We start from the raw sequence: 18,521 nt of genomic DNA, 5'->3' as shown, positions 1-18,521 counted from the left end.
CAAAAACCATATTTTATTACTACCTCCGTTAAGATAAGATGATTTTCGATATTATACTCCATATATGACTACATATACGCACAGAAATGAGTGAACAAAGACACTAGAACATGTGTTCAAAGGCATGAGAGCAGAGGGATTACTTGCAATATCCATAACACAAGTTACTGAGGCAAATATACCCTCTTCAAAGGTAGCATCGATGTTCATAAAGTACTCCCTTCGTCCCAAAATTCTTGTCTTAGATTTGTCTAGATACGGATGTATCAAGTCACATTTTAGTATTACATACATCCGTATCTAGACAAATCTAAGACAAGAAATTTGGGACAGAGGGAGTAGTTGAAAGTAATCTATAAGAAATCAGTGTCAACCTCTCGCAAGTTTTGGTCAAAAGAAGAATTTAGAACCGTCATTGGGCACACAAAAATCACATGCAAGATCACCTAGAAAGTTGTACTACTAGTACTAGTACTGCGTGTTAGATGAAAAAACACGGTCAAGATCGAGAAAAAGATCGTCAAGAAGAGATATTACCTGGACTTGCTTAATGAGGGATCCCGGAGAGGGGGGCTTGGACAGGGTGATGGCTTTGAGCTTGTCTGCGGTAGTCTCGGCGGGGTGCTTGCGCTTCTTCGTACCATGAGCCTCGACGGTTTTGGCCAGAGCCATAGACATCACTTCGGTCGGTGCTCCAGCGTCCATCAAGAAACTGTCAAATAGAAACACAAGAAAAGAAACCATAATCACAAACCCAAAAGAAGAACAGAGAGGGAGTTATAGGATCAGTCTCGGGGTTGCAAGACCGGGCCTTGGCCAGAATCAACACATTGATGCGCTCACCTTTCCTTCTTTGGGAGAGAAGAACAATGGCAGAAGCAGGTCGGGGTTTTCTTGAAGAAATGAGCAACAAGATGAGGGAGAAGCGAGTCGGGGAGAGAGGAAGCTGAGAGAGAAGAGTGAAATGATGGTTGCTTCGTTCGTCCAACTTACTGCTGGAAAGGAGGGGGTTTTGTGATTTGACAGCTCATTGGGCATTACTGCGGCGCTTCGATCGGGGTATTCTACCGTCACTCTACTACGGAGTAATTTAGTGCATGGCTGGTGGACCCCGATGCTGGCTGTCCCACATGTCGGCGAAAGTGAGTAATTTAGTGCATGGCTGGAGGAGGATCCGCATGGTAGAGCGTGTCCACTGTTTTTCTGAAGAAAAAAATGATTACAGCAAGCGTTTCCACTCTTATGACGGAGGAGTGCGAAACACGGCAGCCACTTGAACATACATAGTGCTCCTACTACTAGGCATATGCAGTTGTTCATACGCCAGTACTACATAATCTTGTTGCTAGTGTAGTAAGATATGACGACAACAAATGATGTTGTGCGCATGTCAACTATATGAACAGTAATGTAGTAACATAGTACCGCTTTTTCGACTGTCCGGTCAAGAATGAAAGGTGAGATCAATGTTAACAGAACTAGGTCTACAGCGCATGGAGAGTATGGTGCTACACTACTCCACGAAACATGAACCATATGAAGCACGAATAGTGTTAGGCAGGGTGTATGAAGGGTGCACGGGATGGGAGCAAAAGTTCCCTTCTCGACCCACTTTTGGGTGTTTGGCAGAGTGCATGAAGGGTGCATGAGTCCACACTAGTAGGTTAACACAAATACACGAAGAGGAAACAACTATATTGAGATGAGAATGCAACCAAACACACCCACACGCTTTGTGCTACAGTGACTGATCTGCACCGTCTGAGTTTGATCCAACTGTCATGTTGCGCCGAGACATGGACATGCCCATGCAGAGGGCGCCTAAACACCACCGAAGTCCCTCTGCTTCTCGAGGCGCACGACGTTGGTGATGCAGGGGGCAAAACGGCTGAAAGGCAATGCAATCTACGGGAAGGTGGAGGGAGCTAGCTGAGGAGCGGGGAATCTTTTGGTTTTCACCATGGTAAAACACCAGTCGACGACTTCTCACATCACGGAGCAGTGGGTTTTACATGCAGAGTCATCGTGACTAATTGGTGCCGCGCCTGCTCCCGTCAATCAAAAAATTAAAAATCCTGCCACGCCTGCTCCCGTCAATCAAAAAATTAAAAATCCTGCCGCACCCAAACACCAGAGCAACGCCGCGGTGGATTTTTAAATTTACCTGCCGGCAAGTAGATTAAAAAAGGGGTGAAAAAACAAATATGGCGGCGGCCTAGCTAATCGGTCGAACTAGCCCAACTAGCTAGCCACCCTGCTTCACTGATGTACTCGGCGGGAAAGGTGGTCTTTCGTGATTTGACGACTCATTTACTTGCTTCGGCGAAAACGCGTGGTAGGGCATCCCACATCAGGAAGAATATATGCGTGCACCACCCGGGAGGACCCCGAAACTGCGCGGTAGGGTGTGCCATGTCTCGGCACGAAGGAAAAATGTGCGTGTAAAAATATACTATATCAGATGTAGTACCTATGGTTCGACCTCGGGACCCAACCAGTCGGTCGAAAACACCCCACTAGCCACACAGCTTCATCATGCTAACGTGGCACGGAGGATAGGTGTGGTTAGCTCCGTCTCGACCAGCCACAATGTCTCTTGTTCTAGGCGATTCATCTATTTTCCAAGCTTTTTTTAGTTGTAATAACACCACGGCAAGCTAGCGCCGCTCTTCCTGTGTGCCCGTGCAAAGGTTAGACGATGGAGAGAAGAGAGAGATCGCAGACCTGGGACCCACTAGTAAGTGAGTCAACGGTCATGCACGTGTTGACGAGGCACTCCCTCTACTCTACTCAACGTAATACTGTATAAAATCAAGTTATGGGACAAAGCCAACAACCGTTGTTGTTTTAGGCTATCGACTTACGCTTTGTAGTCCAGGTTGCCAGTTCGAATCTCGTCTTTCAGATTTGTTAGTTTTAGGTCCAAATTTGATTAATGACAAGTGGGACCCCCGTGTGTTGTTCCGATATTTCAGTGTAGGATGGTTTTTTGAACAAACGGCATGAGTTACATGTATTTTGCAAGTTTACGACAAAAATGACAGCGGCATATAATATCACATCCACCCCGCAGCTTAGATGCTATGGTGATACGAGTTTTTACACCGTTGGAACTGAGATCCAATGGCTTGGGAGTAGTCTTTGTAATTATGCGCAATTTCCTAACTCTCCAAAGTTTTTTTTGCAAATAAAACATTTAGGCCTCGTGTGTGCCGCTGCATCTTGGATCCAACGGCTCCCCATGGCTCATATTAGGTGCTCCCCGTAGCTTAATTACCCGCTATGGTGATATGAGCATCTAGGTCGTATGATCAGTGATCAGATGGCACATGCGTAGTACTTGTACTTTCTGTGCAATTCCCAAACTCTCTCAGCTGTATATTGCAAAAACATTCTAACCTCCTACTGTGGGCCGTTAGATCTCCGTGAACTTGTATCACCATAGAATCTACGGTGCGGGAGCACCTCATATTCTCCCATGCAAGAAAACATAAGGTGCTCTCGCAGCTTGGATGCTACGGTGATACGAGCTTCGAGGTTGTTTGATCTGAGATCCAATGGCATCTGAGCAGTCTTTGTGCTTGTAAGCAGTGGCCGAACTCTTTGTGGGCTTTTTTGCAAAAAAACTATTCGAACCACCGAGGAGGTGTTGGGTCACAAATCCAACGGCTCCGAAGAGCTTGTATCACCAAAGCATCTAAGGTGTGGTAGCACATGATATTCTTACATACAGGAGAATATGATGTCCTCCTTCATCTTAGATGCTACGGTGATACGAGCTTCGAGGTCGTTGGATATGGGGTACAAGGGCATCTGAGTAGCTTTTGTACAAATTGTGTGCAATTCTCAAACTCATCAAGGTTTCCTGTAAAAATATTAAGACATCATGTGAGCTGCTATATCTCAGATCTACAAGCTCCAAGCAACTCGTATCGGCATATAGCATCTAAGGTATGGGGGCACATGATAATCTCCCGGGGAGGAGGGGTGGGGTGGCACAACCAATCGGTGGTTGGGAGGGTGGGGACAAATACAATCTAAACAACCCTAAACAGAGCTTCACAATTTTATCTAAGGTCGAGTAGTTGACCCCCGACAATCATAGCTCCGCCTAATTAAACACAACATTTGCATGTACTGTAGTACTAGAATTAATATTCATGTTTCAGTTTCATGTTCATTTTAAATATTGAATTGAGGACCATGCATGTCTTACATTTTACTCCCTTCGTTCCTAAATATTAGTCTTTTTAGAGATTTCAAATGGACTGGCACATACGGATGTATATATACATATTTTAGAGTGTAGATTCACTCATTTTGCTCCGTATGTAGTCACTTGTTGAAATCTCTAAAAGACTAATATTTAGGAACAGAAGGAGTATTTTTTAATTCTTGTCATACATGCATGGTTTGGAAAAATAGATGCACTATACCTATTGGATTGTTGTTGTGTTCGTGTGTGTGTGTGTGTGTGTGGTCATATGCTTGATACATACAAAGTTTTCTCACCTCCATATTGTTCATCTTTTAAATTTGAATTTGCATTGAAAAACTTACTACGGATACCATAAAATGTGAAATCCACGTTGAGATCACTATATCACAAACTCACTCTAATTCAACAACTCATCATAAATCAATTACCACGTTGAGATTAGTATTTGCAAGGAAAATACGGGCATAGTAATACACATAGATTCATTCGGCAATTAAAAAGGTTCCTTTCGTATTCTCGAATGGTAGGACCCAACGGCGTACCAGCCAGACCTTGGCTCGTGTTGATCCTAAAAAATAAAAAAATAAAAAAATCGGGCTCGTGTCCTTCTGGTGGCATGCGTGTTATGCACATTAGGCAACTCCAACCAGTCGAGCCTCCACGTTTCGAGTCGAAATATCTAGCGGCCAGAATTCCAGCCCTAGGAAATTCCCCTCATGTCCCCGGTCCATAATGACTACTGATGAACAACGGAGGGATGCTTTAGTAACTAGACAACGTTACCTACTGTGTCGAGCACGGTTCAATTCCCTCGGTCACCGCTCGCCAAGGTCACCCGTCAACTGCATTGCCTAGTACTACTACTACTACTACTACACCAGGCTGAGCACAGAATTGAGCCCATTTGTTCGTGCCTAGTACTTGAGTTAATATATCAGCCAATGCACTGGTATGGAGGGATTATCCTTTTACTCTGCATATATAACTTGTCTGAAGTCTAACTAAGCAAAATGTTTGACCAAATCCTTGCTTAATAAATACAACAGGACAGATGTATGGCTTGAAAATTTATTGCATGATGCAGGTTATGATATTGTTTCGAATCCTGGATCTTAAATTTCAGAAAACCCAATAGTGACCATAAATTCTTGAAACTGATCATGGTCACGTGATATGGCAAAAATATTACTTCCTAATTTTTTTCTTCAATTTGAGACAAGCTGCTTATGACAAGTTGCACAAATGAAGAGCCAAGGTATTTTGGAACAAAGACCTGTCACGTTAAGGCGAACGCTTTCACTATTGAAACCGTCGGCGTTTACGTGCCGCCACGAGTCCTGTTTCTCATCGGCAGGTGCCGTCCGAGCAAGCGTGTGAGTCAATGGGAGGCGTGCGAGCAGACAGCTGCGCCAGCTGACAGGGAGGCATGCGAGCAGGCCGCTGTGCAGGCTCACCAGGAGACGAGCCCTTTGACCAGGCTCCGCCGCCCACCTTCGTCCCAACTACTCCCACTTTTAATGTCGCCGGCGCCGCAGTTTAAAATCGACCCCGCACTACCCGGTATCGCTACAATCTTCTCTCTTCCTCTATGATTATCCTGTCATCTACCTCCAACCAGCCTGACCTAAACGTACGCCATGGCGCATCACGATGGTCAGCCCTTAGACTTCCAGTTTCCTGAGGAAGACACCCAGACGGAGTCTCAAGAACATAAGGCATTTTAGGACGAGCTTGAACTGGCCTTGCGGGAAGACGCCGCGCCTGTCCCCGCTCCCGTTCCGGCTCCCGTCGCCCCGACTGCGCCAGCGCCCATCCCCGTGGCATTGATGGGCTGGGAGCCGCACATTGTCACCGAGCTTGATGCCACGGGGTTCCACGAGGTCCCCGCCGACTTTCACGCGCCCGTGCACCTGCCAACACATGCGCCTGCACGTGCACTGACGAGCATGCCCGTGCCGGTGCCCGTGCACCTGCCAGCGCATGCGCCTGCGCGTGCACTGACGTGCGCGCCCGTGCCGGTGCCCGTGCACACGAATGTCTCTGCCGCACCGTTGACAGCGCCTGTCCCCGCGCGGGTGCCAGTGCCCCCCTTAGCGGCATGGATGTCCGCCGTCGACCGCTTCCTTGCACCAACGCCAGTCACCTCCTCCCGCCAGTTGACTCGCTACGAAGTCCAGAACATTTTGGCCTTCCTTCAAGCTAGGCCAACGTCCAGGAGTACGCCAACCACGGCGCAAGGCGCCGCCGTCGCCGTCGGTCAGTGGCCCGACGGCACAAAGAGCACGGCAGAGGAGCCGCTTCCCACCGCAAGACGCCCCCACCGCTGCCGCATAATCTAAATTTGCCATGAAAAACGTTCGGATTGCCATGCTTAAAATCCAAACGTTTATCATTTCCGTTTATTTTAGATTGATCATCGTATAATTTAAAGTCGGAGTCAGACTAAACGAAATCTATGGTTTGATCGATTGAATGTTCTGCTAGAGTCGTATCTAATTAAATATAAAACGTCATCAAGCCACATGTATTCCTTGTCATCCAACGACCTAGACTGCTTCAATGTCGAGCGCTCAACACGTTTAGCATGCAGTTAATTTCATGCCAAAAATAGTGCTAATCACATAATAACACACAAATAATATCCTACTTAATATCCACATGCACTTTATATACTTCCAAATTAACGTGCATTGCACGTACACACTGACTAGTGCTGCTAATACGTGAAACTGGTGCCGTAACTTCTGAACGTGTCCAGATATGGTCAACGACAACATCGCCCGCGAGTTCTTCGTGTTTGCTCGTGCGTCTAAACGTAGAAGGGGAGAAGAGAGAGAGAGGACACATGGAACCCACCAGTAAGTGAAGGCGAATAGTACTAAAAATAATATTACATGTTATCCATTAAATAGGCTGTGGTAATATAAAAACATTATGTGAACAAAGGGAGGTAGAACAAACATTGCTATTCTACGTATGTTGCCTATTGACGTGCGGCTTGAAGGCCCTGGTCGAATGTTCGATCCTTGTCCTTTATTTTTAAATTTGTATATGGGTCCAAATTTGTTTCATGACATGTGGGCCCCTCGGTGTCTAGTTTGTAGCACTTTAATTTGTGGGTCGAAATTTGTTCCATTCCAAGTGGACTATCGGTGTGTAGTTTTGTAGCTTATTTATAATAATTAAAGAGAAAAACAGAGTTTTTTGTAATAATACCATGGTGCAACGTTTAAGGCGAGAAAGGACGTGCGAGAGAGCGATGACCGGGCCAGAGGGAAATCAACTAGGGGAGTTGCAGGGGTTGCAATGGTATTTGGAGTTGTTGTGGGCCGAATGCTACAAAAATATAATCTAAACCGACCGGAATAAATGCCTACACAAATTAGTCCAAGGTTGGAGTGCCCCTCAGAATGTAAATAGCTCCGGCTTTGCGAGGGATGGAGAGGTAGCTTCAGTGTGTGGAAGATACGGCGTGAGAAAGCGAGGTCAATCGAGAGACATATAGATAGAGAGACAAAGTGAGTGTGGTCTGACATTCATTGAACAGATATATATGCTCTAGAGAGATATTGTCCGATTGAGCTTTTGGCAAGGGTGAGGGCTGTAAGATAGAGCTTGAGAGATGATCCGGTCATAGACGTGTAGATATATTTTGTGCGTGAGAGGAAGCAACGTCAATCGATCACATAGGGTTGTCCTGCGATTGAAAGAGTGAGACGGGTTGGAGAGAGTGACCTAGATAGACAATGTGCGTGAGAGAGTATACAATGTGAATAGATCGAATTGGGCTCAAATATGGTGATATATCGTTTTTGTCCAAGAAAGAGCGAGGTTAATCGAGACATACAAAGAGAGAGAGAGAGAGAGAGAGAGAGAAAGAGAGAGAGAAAGAGAGAGAGAGAGGGAGGGAGAGAGAGAGATTGAGCGAGGGTGGCCCGCCATGAGGTCGAAAGAGTGGGGGCGGCTTGTATGGACTGACCTAGATAGACAATCTGTGTGAGAGAGTATAGAGTGTGTCGATCGAGGCCCGAACAGGGAGATATATCATTTGGGTGTGAAAGAAAAGGAGGTCAAACGAGACTCAGATAAAGAGAGCGAGATTGAGCGAGTGTGGCCCGCCGTGCTGAAGAAAGAGTGAGACAGTCTCGAGGGAGTGACCTAGATAGACAACGTGCATGCGTGGGCACGAGAGGTTGGGGGGCTAGATAGGCAATGCATGTATTTAGCGCAAGAGGGTGATAGGGAGAGGGAGAGAGAGAGAGCTCGGCATGGGGTGCAATGGCGGGTGTGTGAGGTAAATACATTTGGTAACAGAGTGGAAAAAGGGGGTTGTGTAGTTGAGAGAGTTAGAGATCGAAACATGGAGAGAAAGAATGAATGTGTGTTGGAAACCGATAGCTTCCTAAGGTGGATAGGAGAGGAAGATTGACCGATACAGGAAGTATGTAGCATGTGTGCAGGGGGGCTAAAAACAACATTTGAATGTAGATAGTACGAGACTTAATATTGATGTTTCAATTTAGTGTACATTGTAAGATTTGAACCGAGGACCATGCATATGGGTAATTATTTCAAATTCGTGCCATACTAGGTTTCGAAAAGTTGACATTGACTCGATTTGTTGTGCTATTTTGTAGGTCATATGTTTGAATCCATCCAAAAGTTTTCTCACTACCATGGTGTTCATCATATACATATGAATTTGTATTAAAAAAGTAGCATCGATACAGTGAAATGCGAAATCCACGTTAGAATTCGAGATCGCTATGTGACACACACTACAATTCAAATAACTAATTATGTGACACACACTCTAATCCACGTTAGCGTGGATGCCGTGGATACCATTTCGATTTTTTTTCAAATAACTCCTCATTAATTAATTTATAGTATCTCGTTTCGAATGACTAATTATTGCAAGGAAAACACAGGCATGGTAATACATACAGATTCGTTTGCAAATGAAAGAACATTCGTTTGCATTCTCAAATGTAGGCGCACCAGGCAGACCAGGGTCGTGTCATGGTGGTCGTGTGTGTCGGACGGACGCTTAGCACCCAGCCACCCACCCCCTCCCTCCCTCCCAAACGCCGGCCCGAACTAGGTATCCACACATCACTCCCTTGTGCAATGTTTCGACGATGTTTGGATATCCTTTCACTGCTCTCTTAGCTTACACGCCTATGGAACTCTAACTTTAACTCTTATTTCTTCTAGAGATATCATCTGAAACAAGCAAATCCATTTTTTAGCAGAACATGACGGCGCTACAGGATCTGGTACACATCCTGCACACCCGTATAACCTTGTAAGTATCTGTCCTCCGGTACAACAGCAAGGTCGATTCCTCTTATTTGATCAACCATTCGCCGTGTAAAAAATGCAGAGGGGGATGCAAGGAGCACAAGGCCTGCACATCCAAGCAAGTGGTAACAGGGACTTGTACATGGAACATCCAAGCGCAAGCAGAGCTGCAGTGAGCCTGTACAACGAGCTACCGTAAGTCCCTGCATTTCATTTAATTCGTACTGGCATTCATGTATGATTTGTGTGCAGTGGCGGATCCACGAATTCAAGTTACCATGGGCGAACATTTAACTTAAAAAATACGAAGGCACTTGCACTTCGGAAATCAACATAACTTGAGAAATGTGAAGCTACATGCACTTTGAAAACCAGCTAATGATCCAAAGTAGTTCAGATTATAAACACTAAATGATGCAAGCACCAAAAAACACAAAATGCAACATGTTGTACAAGGACTACAAACATGGTCTGTACCTGCTTGAATTATTCATTCTCTGGCTGAAAATATCGAAGTGTAATTGCACCTATAACCAGTGCGCAAACTGCATATCAATATATCTATCCTGCACAAGTATTCCAATAGTTTCAAACAACAGATTAGAAAAGTATTTATGCTACGTTGTCATGATACGGGGATTTTCTGGTAGATGGCCTCAACGTTTCCTCAAGCCATGAAAATGCACTATAATTTGCTTATCATCAATGCCTGCAAATCTCTATGTCTCTCTCAACATAGTAGCTCATCACTAGACACTAAATCCTTCAATGGGAGCTTGCAAAATGCTTGCATTAGATCCCTCATTAGACACTATATGTTCATCACCAGGAGCATGTAAAATGTTTGCATCAAATCCTTCATTAGCAGTCTGTTCATTAGACACTTCAGGCTCAAGAACAACATGAGCTTGGATGTTTGCACCGAAAACTTGATTAGATACATCAGATTCAGTCAGTTCTGTATTGATTGGGGGAGTTATAAAATAAGTAGAAATTGGTTTCATTTTCTCATAGATTCCCTACATACAAGCAGTTTTACAACACCGTCAGGTTTAACTATTGGCCAGAAATTGAAGAGTTGAATTAGATATAATCAGGGATGTGATGTACCTGCTCGTTGCGCATGCTACTCTTGCAAGCTACGACTGTCCGTTTGCGCAAGCTCGATGCCATGCTTGTGCTGTCGCCGCTGCCTCCCACGCAGGCTACACCCAGGGTTGGATCTTCATCTTCTTGTCCTTCTGTTCGCTTGAAGCCCGGCGACCGCCCTCCAACGAGGGCGCGAGGAAGTGCTGTGTCGGTCTGTCCAGCGGCGGCTAGGTTAGGAGCGAACCAGAATGGAGGCTGGAGCAAATGAATTGGGATTTTTCCTGTTGTCGATCGATATGTGAGGCGCTCGTTTGGGCCACGAGCCTGCTATAGGCCCTGCCTTGCACTTATGTTATTGGCCCAACCAAATTGAAACATTTTTCTTCATTTTTTAGATTGCCTGCTCATGCGTTGGGACGACCAAAACTAGCATGGGCCAACCTGGACGACTCAAACTAGGTGCACACTTTCCAGCCACCTGAGGCGGCCGTCCATACCAGCCCCTATGGTGGCGTCGCCCCTTTTTGCATGTATGATTGGGGAAGTGAAAAATATTCCAGTGGCGCTTTTGATTTACCCACAGAATGGTTGAATTGCTTGTTTCTATGAACTGAGTTCGCCAATAATGTAAAGGATGCCAGTCTTTTCATCCTATTGTAGATTGCTTAGATCTGATATGCCAAAAGTAATCGCATGAAATATATAGTAAAAGCCAGTGTGATGTGTGTGGCTACAACTAGTTTGACTACACGTCCTCATATAACATATCAAGGACGCACCATCTTACCAGATTAACCATTCGACTTACCAATGCAGTGTGGGAAGAAAGAAGTATTGGGACTATGTATCCAAGCAATTGATGCCATGGACTCCTTTGTACAACCTTGTAAGCGAAAAAGAAGTTGTAGTGTGCCTGTACAAAGAACTAGCGTAAGTTCAGTTACCTGCTTCTCGGAATTTTAGTTAGCCACTTATTGCAAAATTGTTCAATTACGTTGCTCGGATTAATTTAGTTTGCTACTGATTACATAATGCCACAGCTTGTTAATCCTATTATAGATTGCACCTATCTATGTGTTTGATACTTACTATTAAGAATTACCTGTTTGCCTAAACTTAAATAGCTACTTGTTTGTTTAACTGCTTTGCTGCTGCAACAACGGGTTACAATGATGTTAATAACAACTTTTCAGCATCCAATTGAAACTCTTCATTTCCTTGTTTGTTTAACTGGTTTGCTGTTATAACTCCCAGTTGAGATGTTTTGCTAACTTCAACTTTTCTGAATCCAATCGGTACTTTAATGGCAAAACAGGTTAGCCCAAGATCAAAGAGCGAGGTCCCCATGGACGTTGTATCATCCCACAGCAGTGGCACCGGCCCAATCGTGCATTATGAATTGCCAACTCCTGATGCTCTAGAGGCTAAACTAGTGGTAGAAATATATTCTGCTTCTGCACTTAGAGATGAAGTTGACATGTTGAGGAGGCAAACAACACAATCACAAGCAGTACTCAAGACAACCATTAAATATTTGGCGGATTTCAAAACGAAGCAAGCTGAGACTGACCACATTGTTAAGGTCCTGAAGGAAAAAGGGAAATTAAATTCCCACTTGGTAAATCATAGGTGAAATGTTCTTTCCATCGTTGAATAACCTTTGTGTTGCTTGTTCATGTAATAAATCAAACCATTTGTTTTAGAGATCATGTAATAATTGTTTTTTGTTTTTTGGTTTGTAATTTTATTTGAGCACAAGTCTGTATTAATTGATAAGACTCGGAGACATTTCATTTTGATTGCTGTGCCAGACCTACAAATATGCCAATCGGGCTGAATGTGCATTCAGCAATAATAGTAGTATAGATGGACCATAAGTGGCACGCATCGGAAAGGGCCAAGATGCTGTAGTAGCTTGGCTAAAAAAAGGATGTTGTTGTAGCAAAAAAAAAGTACAACGGCCTGGCTTATGTATGTTAATTGATATTATTGATCTATATACTCTATAAGTGTTTATATGTCTGTTAGTTCTGTACATTCTTGGTTGATTGACTCGGTATTTGAATCTTGATACATCGCTTGTGTACATATCTAAATGGGAGTACACATTATGCTGCGTGTGACATTTGAGTTGGACATGAAGTGTTCCAAATATTCGAATTCACCTTAAACTGGATTCTAGCTTCTGAATTTGAGTATCGGCATTTGTAAACCATATTCATATATGACAATGGAATACATCTTTGTCGTCCTTTTGAAGATATATAAAAACACATAGAATGATTTATAAAGATTCGTATAGGAATACAAAATGGATTCGAATTTAGTTGCCAGGGTAAACGTGGATGCTTATTGTCCCAAAATTCGAAAGAAGCGGCAAAATGTCTCACTCCCACGTCGGCTGCCCGAAGCCAAGTGTTTGGGAGATGGAAATTACTATCTACCCATTACACGGACAATCCATCGGCCTGATTTCCACTGCCCTAAATAGGGGTAGGTTAGTAACTTCAATTAGACGTGACACGACCGCCTCTGAGCCCATTCCGACACGGTGGGCGCCAAACATGGGCGGCAAAACACATTTGATTCTAGCTCGTCCGAAAGACCTCTGTTTCTCCCTCCATTTCCCCATTCATACACGGTGGGCGGCAAAACAAACTCGACTCGGCTGAAATCGATGTAGGCAAATATTTTCAATAGGGGCAGGTTTGTAACTTCGCTCCGACGTGACACAACCGCCCTACTTGTCAGCCCCGTTCATACACCGTGGGCGCCAACCATGGGCGCCAACCACCCTCTCCTCACCCGAAATCGCTCTGGGAAAATATTGGCGAGATGCGACATTACCGTCGTATCCCCAACCGACGAGACGTCCAAATTTTAAACGGGGGCTAAGTTCGTAACTTTCCCATATTTCAGACAAGCGCGTCCCAAAAACATGGTTCCCCATACCTCTCCCTCCATTTTCCCATTCATACACCATCCGTGCTAGAACACCATTCCCACACCAGCCTCCGTCCGCCACCGCATCCATCGCCGCCGTCATCCACCCCATCCATCGCCGCCGTCCTCCACCACATCCATCGCCACCGTCCTCCACAATGTTGGGAATCGTAGCATAATTTTAAAATTTTCCTACGCTCACCAAGATGCATCTATGGAGTCTACTAGCAACGAGGGGAAGGGAGTGCATCTACATACCCTTGTAGATCGCGAGCGGAAGCGTTCCAATGAACGTGGATGACGGAGTCGTACTCGCCATGATCCAAATCACCGATGACCGAGTGCCGAACGGACGGCACCTCCGCGTTCAACACACGTACGGTGCAGCGACGTCTCCTCCTTCTTGATCCAGCAAGGGGGAAGGAGAGGTTGATGGAGATCCAGCAGCACGACGGCGTGGTGGTGGATGTAGCGGGTCTCCGGCAGGGCTTCGCCGAGCTTCTGCGAGAGAGAGAGAGAGAGAGAGAGAGAGAGGTGTTGCAGGGGAGGAGGGAGGCGCCCAAGGCTGTAGGTTGCTGCCCTCCCTCCCCCCCTTTATATAGGCCCCCTGGGGGGGCGCCGGCCCTAGAGATGAGATCTCATGGGGGGGGGGCGGCCAAAGGGGGGAAAGGGTTGCCTTGCCCCCCAAGGCAAGGGGGAACCCCCCCACCCTAGGGTTCCCAACCCTAGGCGCATGGGGGGAGGCCCATGGGGGGCGCCCAGCCCACTAGGGGCTGGTTCCCTTCCACTTTCAGCCCATGGGGCCCTCCGGGATAGGTGGCCCCACCCGGTGGACCCCCGGGACCCTTCCGGTGGTCCCGGTACAATACCGGTAACCCCCGAAACTTTCCCGGTGCCCGAAACTGGACTTCCTATATATAATTCTTCACCTCCGGACCATTCCGGAACCTCTCGTGACGTCCGGATCTCATCCGGGAATCCGAACAACTTTCGGGTTTCCGCATACACATATCTCTACAACCCTAGCGTCACCGAACCATAAGTGTGTAGACCCTACGGGTTCGGGAGACATGCAGACATGACCGAGACGCCTCTCCGGTCAATAACCAACAGCGGGATCTGGATACCCATGTTGGCTCCCACATGTTTCACGATGATCTCATCAGATGAACCACGATGTCGAGGATTCAGTCAATCCCGTATACAATTCCCTTTGTCAATCGGTATGTTACTTGCCCGAGATTCGATCGTCGGTATCCCAATACCTTGTTCAATCTCGTTACCGGCAAGTCTCTTTAATCGTACCGCAATGCATGATCCCGTGACTAACGCCTTAGTCACATTGAGCTCATTATGATGATGCATTACCGAGTGGGCCCAGAGATACCTCTCCATCACACGGAGTGACAAATCCCAGTCTCGATCCGTGCCAACCCAACAAACACTTTCGGAGATACCCGTAGTGCACCTTTATAGTCACCCAGTTACGTTGTGACGTTTGGCACACCCAAAGCACTCCTACGGTATCCGGGAGTTGCACGATCTCATGGTCTAAGGAAAAGATACTTGACATTGGAAAAGCTCTAGCAAACGAAACTACACGATCTTTTATGCTATGCTTAGGACTGGGTCTTGTCCATCACATCATTCTCCTAATGATGTGATCTCGTTATCAATGACATCCAATGTCCATAGTCAGGAAACCATGACTATCTGTTGATCAACGAGCTAGTCAACTAGAGGATTACTAGGGGCACGTTGTGGTCTATGTGTTCACACATGTATTACGATTTCCGGACAATACAATTATAGCATGAACGATAGACAATTACCATGAACAAAGAAATATAATAATAACCATTTATTATTGCCTCTAGGGCATATTTCGAACAGTCTCCCACTTGCACTAGAGTCAATAATCTAGTTACATTGTGATGAATCGAACACCCATTGCGTCCTGGTGTTGATCATGTTTTGCCCTAGGGAGAGGTTTAGTCAACGGATCTGCTACATTCAGGTCCGTGTGTACTTTACAAATATCTATGTGTCCATTTTGAACACTTTCACGAATGGAGTTGAAGCGACGCTTGATATGTCTGGTCTTCCTGTGAAACCTGGGCTCCTTCGCAAGGGCAATGGCTCCAGTGTTGTCACAGAAGAGAGTCATCGGGCCCGACGCATTGGGAATCACCCCTAGGTTGGTAATGAACTCCTTCATCCAGACTGCTTCCTGTGCTGCCTCCGAGGCTTCCATGTACTCCGCTTCACATGTAGATCCCGCCACGACGCTTTGCTTGCAACTGCACCAGCTTACTGCTCCTCCATTCAAAATATACACGTATCCGGTTTGTGACTTCGAGTCATCCAGATCTGTGTCGAAGCTAGCGTCGACGTAACCCTTTACGACGAGCTCTTCGTCACCTCCATATACGAGAAACATATCCTTAGTCCTCTTCAGGTACTTCAGGATATTCTTGACCGCTGTCCAGTGTTCCATGCCGGGATTACTTTGGTACCTTCCTACCAAACTTACGGCAAGGTTTACATCAGGTCTGGTACACAGCATGGCATACATAATAGACCCTATGGCCGAGGCATAGGGGATGACACTCATCTTTTCTCTATCTTCTGCCGTGGTCAGGCATTGAGCCGTGCTCAACTGCACACCTTGCAATACAGGCAAGAACCCCTTCTTGGACTGATCCATATTGAACTTCTTCAATATCTTGTCAAGGTATGTACTCTGTGAAAGACCAATGAGGCGTCTTGATCTATCTCTATAGATTTTGATGCCTAATATATAAGCAGCTTCTCCAAGGTCCTTCATTGAAAAACACTTATTCAAATAGGCCTTAATACTTTCCAAGAATTCTATATCATTTCCCATCAATAATATGTCATCCATATATAATAAGAGAAATGCTACAGAGCTCCTACTCACTTTCTTGTAAACACAGGCTTCTCCATAAGTCTGTGTAAACCCAAACGCTTTGATCATCTCATCAAAGCGAATGTTCCAACTCCGAGATGCTGGCACCAGCCCATAGATTGAGCGCTGGAGCTTGCATACTTTGTTAGCATTCTTAGGATCGACAAAACCTTCCGGCTGCATCATATACAACTCTTCCTTAAGGAAGCCGTTAAGGAATGCCGTTTTGACGTCCATCTGCCATATCTCATAATCATAGTATGCGGCAATTGCTAACATGATTCGGACTGACTTCAGCTTCGCTACGGGTGAGAAAGTCTCATCGTAGTCAACCCCTTGAACTTGTTGATAACCCTTAGCGACAAGTCGAGCCTTATAGATGGTCACATTACCATCCGCGTCTGTCTTCTTCTTAAAGATCCATTTGTTTTCTATGGCTCGCCGATCATCGGGCAACTCAGTCAAAGTCCATACTTCTTTTTCATACATGGATCCTATCTGGGATTTCATGGCTTCTAGCCATTTGTCGGAATCCGGGCCCGCCATCGCTTCTTCATAGTTCGAAGGTTCACCGTTGTCTAACAACATGATTTCCAGGACAGGGTTGCCGTACCACTCTGGTGCGGAACGTGTCCTTGTGGACCTACGAAGTTCAGTAACTTGATCCGAAGCTTCATGATCATCATCATTAACTTCCTCACCAGTCGGTGTAGGCACCACAGGAACATTTTCCCGCGCTGCGCTACTTTCCGGTTCGGAAGGGGTGACTATCACCTCATCAAGTTCCACTTTCCTCCCACTCAATTCTTCCGAGAGAAACTCCTCCAGAAAGGACCCGTTCTTGGCAACGAAGATCTTGCCTTCGGATCTGAGGTAGAAGGTATACCCAATAGTTTCCTTAGGGTATCCTATGAAGACGCATTTTTCCGACTTGGGTTCGAGCTTTTCAGGTTGAAGTTTCTTGACATAAGCATCGCATCCCCAAACTTTTAGAAACGACAGCTTAGGTTTCTTCCCAAACCATAATTCATACGGTGTCGTCTCAACGGATTTCGACGGAGCCCTATTTAAAGTGAATGCGGCAGTCTCTAAAGCATAACCCCAAAATGAGAACGGTAAATCGGTAAGAGACATCATAGATCGCACCATATCCAATAGAGTGCGATTACGACGTTCGGACACACCATTTCTCTGAGGTGTTCCAGGCGGCGTGAGTTGTGAAACTATTCCACATTTCCTTAAGTGTGCACCAAACTCGTGACTTAAATATTCTCCACCACGATCTGATCGTAAGAATTTTATTCTCCTGTCACGTTGATTCTCAACCTCACTCTAAAATTCCTTGAACTTTTCAAAGGTTTCAGACTTGTGTTTCATTAGGTAGACATACCCATATCTACTTAAATCATCAGTGAGAGTGAGAACATAACGATATCCTCCGCGAGCCTCAACACTCATTGGACCGCACACATCGGTATGTATGATTTCCAATAAGTTGGTCGCTCGCTCCATTGTTCCGGAGAATGGAGTCTTGGTCATCTTACCCATGAGGCATGGTTTGCACGTGTCAAATGATTCGTAATCAAGAGACTCCAAAAGTCCATCTGCATGGAGCTTCTTCATGCGCTTGACACCAATGTGACCAAGGCGGCAGTGCCACATGTATGTGGGACTATCGTTATCAACTTTACATCTTTTGGTATTCACACTATGAACATGTGTAACATCACATTCGAGATTCATCAAAAATAAACCATTGACCAGCGGGGCATGACCATAAAACATATCTCTCAAATAAATAGAACAACCATTATTCTCGGATTTAAATGGGTAGCCATCTCGAATTAAACGAGATCCAGATACAATGTTCATGCTCAAAGCTGGCACTAAATAACAATTATTAAGGTTTAAAACTAATCCCGTGGGTAGATGCAGAGGTAGCGTGCCGACGGCGATCACATCAACCTTGGAACCATTCCCCACGCGCATCGTCACCTCGTCCTTCGCCAGTCTCCGTTTATCCCGTAGTTCCTGTTT

This window comes from Aegilops tauschii, chromosome 4, assembly GCF_002575655.3.
Source record: "Aegilops tauschii subsp. strangulata cultivar AL8/78 chromosome 4, Aet v6.0, whole genome shotgun sequence".
NCBI lineage: Eukaryota > Viridiplantae > Streptophyta > Magnoliopsida > Poales > Poaceae > Aegilops > Aegilops tauschii.
This window is presented reverse-complemented; position numbering follows the sequence as displayed.